This window comes from Myotis daubentonii, chromosome 15 (genome assembly GCF_963259705.1).
Source record: "Myotis daubentonii chromosome 15, mMyoDau2.1, whole genome shotgun sequence".
In the NCBI taxonomy this organism is placed as follows: domain Eukaryota; kingdom Metazoa; phylum Chordata; class Mammalia; order Chiroptera; family Vespertilionidae; genus Myotis; species Myotis daubentonii.
In genome coordinates, this window is record NC_081854.1 from 13,991,913 (window position 1) to 13,997,912 (window position 6,000).

Below are 6,000 nucleotides of genomic sequence, written 5' to 3' on the forward strand. Positions count from 1 at the left end.
GCGCTCCTCTGGTCTGCTGTCGGGAGTCTGTATAATATTCGTTGCCGGGGTCCAACCCCAGCAGGTCCAGGGGTCCCCAAAGGTGTGGACGGAGTCGGCGAAGAAGGAATGAAATGGAGACAGCGTTCAGTTGATCAGCAACCTAGCCAGGATCTCTAGCCCGGATCTCCAGAGAGGTTCTGCTTCGGATCTCCAGCGAGGTTCTGTAGCCATGTTCCCTCGCTAGGTTCTCCAGCCAGGTTCTGTCCAGGCTCTCCAGTCAGGTTCAGTGTCCAGGTTCCAGTCAGGTTCTCCTGCCAATCTCTGTAGTCAGGTTCAGTCCAGGATCCCTTGCCATGTTCTCCCGCTAGGCTCTGTCTCTAGGCTCTGAGGCCAGTCCCTCTCCAGGATCCTCCGGCATGCTCTCTCCAGCAAAGTTCTTCTGTCTCTAGGCTCCGTGTAGGTTCTGTCTTCTGAATTCTTTTCTAAGTTCTGAGTGTTTCTGTCTTGTTACAACTGTATTTATACCAGTTGATTCAATCCTATCAATCTCTATTACAAAGGTTAGGGCGTTTCTTATCTCCATTCCAGGGAGAAAAGATTATGTAGTTTAAGCATGATTGTTCGTAGTTAAAGGGATTAATTACCCGCCTGGCACTTAGTTGAGGGGTTTTATTCCCTCCCTAACTTCAGGGGAAAATCCCTACTTGGGGATTCAACCTTTCTCAGAGAGGTGACCTTGGTTAAAACACAGCGCCAAGAAGGTGAGCAAACATATTAAGAACCGTATGCTATATATGCCAGGTCCCTTGAAACAGCAAGGATGGACCGGCTCCCGGCAATTCGTTATTTCAGTCCGTGTATGCTTAATTTCTAGTTGGTTCCCCAATATAACATCGAGGGTCTCATTAGTTTTCTTGTAGATCTCATTAAGTTTATCGGCGGCTTCTAAACAGTTCTTGAGAGACCTTAAAAGTGTGGTTCTGAACTCTATATCTTCCATTGACAATTTTGTCCTGTTTCTTTGTCTCCGCATTTTGTTATGCTTCCTTGGTGCACGCCCTAGTGGTCTTTGTTCGCAGTCTTATAGCTAAACCTTGATTGTTGTAGCTAATACCAGGGAGGGTTTGACCTCCAGGCCAAGTGGCTATGAGAATCAGCTGTGTCAGCAGTGAGAGAACTTCTGTCCTCTAGGGAGGTGCTAATCTAGCCTTTGCCTGAGGCTATCCAGCAAATGCCTCGGTGCAGGGCTTGGGCAGGGCTGGTTGAACAGGATCAACAGGGTGGGCCGGAGAGAGCAGTTATGACAGCTCTCAGTCCTGTCCCCAGGGCCTCTGCCTCTCTGAGTCCCAGCACCCGCTGCAAAGCTCAGAGAAAGCTGCACTCGCTCTGACCGAAGCCAGACAGTCCCGCTTCTCCCGTTTGAGTCTGGGTCCCTAAAGACTCGCCTGTATCTGGAGCTCAGAGTCTGCGACTCCCTCCCGATTGAAAACGCCAACCTCGCCCTACTCCGCCAGCCCGCTCCGCAACTCCGCACCTCAGAATTTGACTTCAGCACTGCGCCTCCTCTGAGTGTCCCTATGTGTTTCTCTTTCCTCCTAGTTGTAGGACTTCCACTCAGCCAGCGTTCCTGTGGTTCTGGGTGATGTCCGTTCCGTCTTTTAGTTTCACTTTTGAAGTAGTTGTTCAAAGCAGCAAACTCCTGCGTTAACCTATGCCGCCATCTTGGTTCTCCCAACATTTTGAAATTTAGAAGGGATGCTATTGAAAAGGAAAGGAATGGGTTATTTGTTTTTTTTTTTTTTAAGAGAATTTAAAACTAAGTAGTTTTTCCTAATCAGTAGGTTTTTTGAATAAATATTTTTATTGATTTCAGAGAGAGGAAGGGAGACGGAGATAGAGAGAGAAGCATCAATGATGAGAGAGAATCATACATAGATTGGCTGCCTTGTGCAAGTCCCCTGCAGGGGAATGAGGCCAAAGAATAGGCATGTGCCCTGACTGGGAATTGAACTGTGACCTCCTGGTTCATGGGTTGGTGCTCAGCAACTCATCCACACTGGTTGAGCAAGTCGGTTATTTTTTTTTTCTTAGATTAAAAGCACTTTTATGCTTTTAAAGAAATTTAAATTTTTTATTGTTTAAAGTATTACATGAGTTTCCTTTTACTCCCATTGCCCCCCACCCCTCCCGCCGGCCACTTCCACCCACCAGCACATGCCCTCACCACCTCTACTGTCAGTGTCCATTGGTTATATTCAAATAGATACATAAAAGTTCTTTGGTTGATCTCTTACCCTCTCATCCACCGTCTTCCCTCATCAGTTGGACAGTCTGTTAGATGCTTCTATGTCTCTGGTTCTATTTTTGTTCATTAGTTTGTTGTTCATTATATTCCGCAAATGAGTGAGTTCATTTGATATTTATTTTTCTCTGACTGGCTTATTTCACTGATCATAATGTTCTCCAGTTCCATCCCTGCTGTTGCAAATGGTAAGAATTCCTTCTTTTTTACAGCAGCGTAGTATTCCATCATGTAGATGTACCAATGTTCTCTAATCCACTCGTCTGCTCTTGAGCACTTAGGTAGTTTTCAGATCTTAGCTATTGTAAATTGTGCTGTTATTAATATAGGGGTGCATATATCCTTTCTGATACGTGTTTCTTTTTTCCTGGAATATATTCCGAGAAGTGGAATTTCTGGATCAAATGGAAGTTCCATTTTTAATTTTTTGAGGAACTCCATACTCTTTTCCACAGTGGCTGCACCAGTTTGCATTCCCACCAGCAGTGCAGAGGTTTCTTTTTCTCCACATCCTTGCCAACACTTGTCATTTGTTGATTTGTAGATGATAGTCATTCTTACAGTGTGAGATGGTACTTCACTGTCATTTTAATTTGCATATCTCAGATGATTAGGGACTTGAGCATGTTTTCATAAGTTGGTTATTTTTGAATGACTAAAAAGCGATAAACCAAGAAGATCATGGGAAGATCTAGAAAGTTAGTCGAAAAGAAATATTGAGAAAGATATGTTTTTCTTTTAAGATAGCTAGAACATGATTATGGGAATAAGCTTACACTTCAACCTATCAAGGATTACTAAACAATATTAATTAAAATAGAAGCTTATAAACAAGGCCCTCCATAATAGCTGCTGAGACATAAGAAATTTACTGAGTAAACATTACTGTCTTCCTTGACTTTGAAATGTTTAGATGGTAATTGTAATTTATAGCATTGTGTTCTTTGAGTCTTGTTTTGTATATACCTTAAGATTATAGCTTCCAATTGTAAAACTAGCAGGAATCAGATCAATAATGAATAGCACTTGAGCATTTCCAATGGGAAACATAGGGACCATAGAAAATGGGAACCCATCTCCTGGTCAGATTATAATAAGTGAAGAGTTGTATAGTTTGTCCTCAAACAATGAATATATGTCATACTAGATGCAAAACATAGAGAATGAGACAGAGAGAAAAGTTGGATTATAGGTTAGAAATAATTCAGTGTGATTTTTTTTAGTGAAGTCCCATGGAACCTTCCTGCCTCCCATGTACCTCTTTTCAGTTTTAAGAAAATTCAGCCTTGACTTCCATCCAATGTTACAGTCTTGACGCATCCCCAATTGTTGGTTGTTCAGCAAGACAAATGCTTACACTAAGACTTCCTAGGAATGAGCCTTCTTTGCATTGTGGGAGCACATTATCCAATCAAAATGTTGGGTCATTAATGCATCCCTTAGATTGACTTAAGACCAAAATTTGAAAGTGTTAACATAAATGGTTCATATACTCAACCTGACAAGCTCAGGGAGGCCTGTGGTGGGGTTTACAAACTCAGAGACCTACAGTAACCACATAGGATGGTCTGAAATGAACATTTTCTAAACAAAAGCTAGCCATGGTGGGTAGTCATGTGTTAGGCCAATCTCTTCCCTAACAAAGGCCAATCTTCAGTTTAATGGAGCCTGTCTACAATAGCATACCTATGGAATGTTTGTCTAATTTCTTTATTTCCAGACTTCCTATTGCACCTCAGAAACCTTCATTATTATTTTCATCGTGTTAATTGTTAACTGTTAACTATTCTGCACCCACCCCTATAAAATTACTATGTGTCTACTTGTTTTACTTTTTATCAAAACTCAGAGATTTCCCCACTTTGCTTTCTCCCACCTTCTAATATTTCACCAATGGATTTCATGTAACCCCTTACACCTTCTGTTTTGAGTGTAATGTATAAAATAAGAAGTAAAACTCCCATACTCTGAAGCATTTTCTTAGTCCATTGAGTTTTGGATTTCCAGCAATTCTCATCGGTTTGGCTCAAATGAACTCATGAAAATTATCTACAGATTTAAACACTTCTTACATTGGCAGCCAAAAATTCCTACACATTTTATGTACCCTCATCTCTTCAGGAAAATTCCAGCTTCTAAGCAAGGTTTTGTCTTTATGGTGACCTGCCCTTACCTTGCATCTATCCAGGTGCCTGTCAGAGTTTCTTCATCATCACAAAAGACACTTTTATCAACCCTTATAAATCAGAAAATTCCAAGTATTTTTGTTGCTCAGTTCTAAGAACCAGGAAATAAACCAAGTATCTTTGTGTGATATCACATAGGGAAACTGAAGATTTTTGAGGTGGGATCACTTGCCTAGAGTCCCACAGTCTGCAAGTGGGCTCAGACATGACATGTATTGACACATGAAATTTATGTTCCAACCCTTTCCATATTCCCTCTGATACCAGGTATACTGAAAGGTTAAATACTCCATTCCCCCACTCCTTGTGATTGAGAATCTAGATGTGAATTAAACTCAGCCTCTGAGATGCACTTGTGTGTAATTTCGAAGCTGGAAAGGAGATGGGCTCATTATTTCTTTTACTGTGATGACTGATGGGTGGCCTCTGGCAGACACAGCTAATTCTTTGCCTGTGGGAGGGGGCTGTGCCAGCGTGACCTTTAAACCCAACTTCCATTGGCAACTCTTCCATTTCCATTTTTCTAGCCTTTGATAATTTTACAAGCACCTAATTCTTCCTGTGAAAGACTTTTCGACACAAATGTTTATGGAACATTTATCTTAGAGCCTTTCTCTCCTTACAAGTTAAACTCCATGAGCGCAGGGCCCACGTATTCCTGCTCTCTGTGGTGTTCCCAGGGCCCAGCCCTGACCACACACACCACAGATACTCAGTAAACACTCATTATATGAATGAGGGAAGCCATATAATAGAAGTAGGTCACCGTGTGTGACACTTGCATTCAGATCATGTTCCTTATCCACACGAAGGCCTTGGTGTCAGCCTGGGAGGATGCCACAGCCTTTTTTACAAGGAGATGTTCCAGGGACAGGTGTTTACCCCACTTAACAGTCAGGAAGAGGGACAGGAACCTCCTACCAGAGAGAGGCCAGACCACTGTGATTTCATTGCCAGGAAATCACAGCCCTCCCCACCCCTCATCCCTTCAAAGCCTGGATAGCAGCTTATGTTCTTCCTTTTATCACAGATCCCTGACATGGCAGACATTCTGAGTTCTCCATTCAAGATAGAGTTTCTAAAAAGACAGGAGGGTGCTCACATCCACCTCAAGGAAATTTGGCGATGAGTCCCCATTCCCAAGGTTTTTGGTCTGTAAACAGCTGCCTGCAGCCGCGAAGGACATCTTATCATCCCAGGGTGTCCTGAGAAACAGGGGAACTTCCTCAGAAAGATGGGAAAGGAGCACCCAGGATCTGGGGTTGCTTCATCTCAAAGGAGCTGAGGGTACGACGGGGGGCTCTCCCCCCCAAACAGAGGAACTCACGGATTCCCGTGGTTGACATTCCAAGTGGAGCTGCTCCAGAACCTAGGCCCTGTGTGGAGGACGAGAGCAGATGACAGACAGGGACACAGGGGACTGAATGCAACATCCTAATGCTGTGATGAGAAACAGAGGGCATTTTCATATCAAACATCCAGGCCTGCACCCTCTCCCAAAAGAGCCTCAACCAGGCCCTGCCTTTGAAA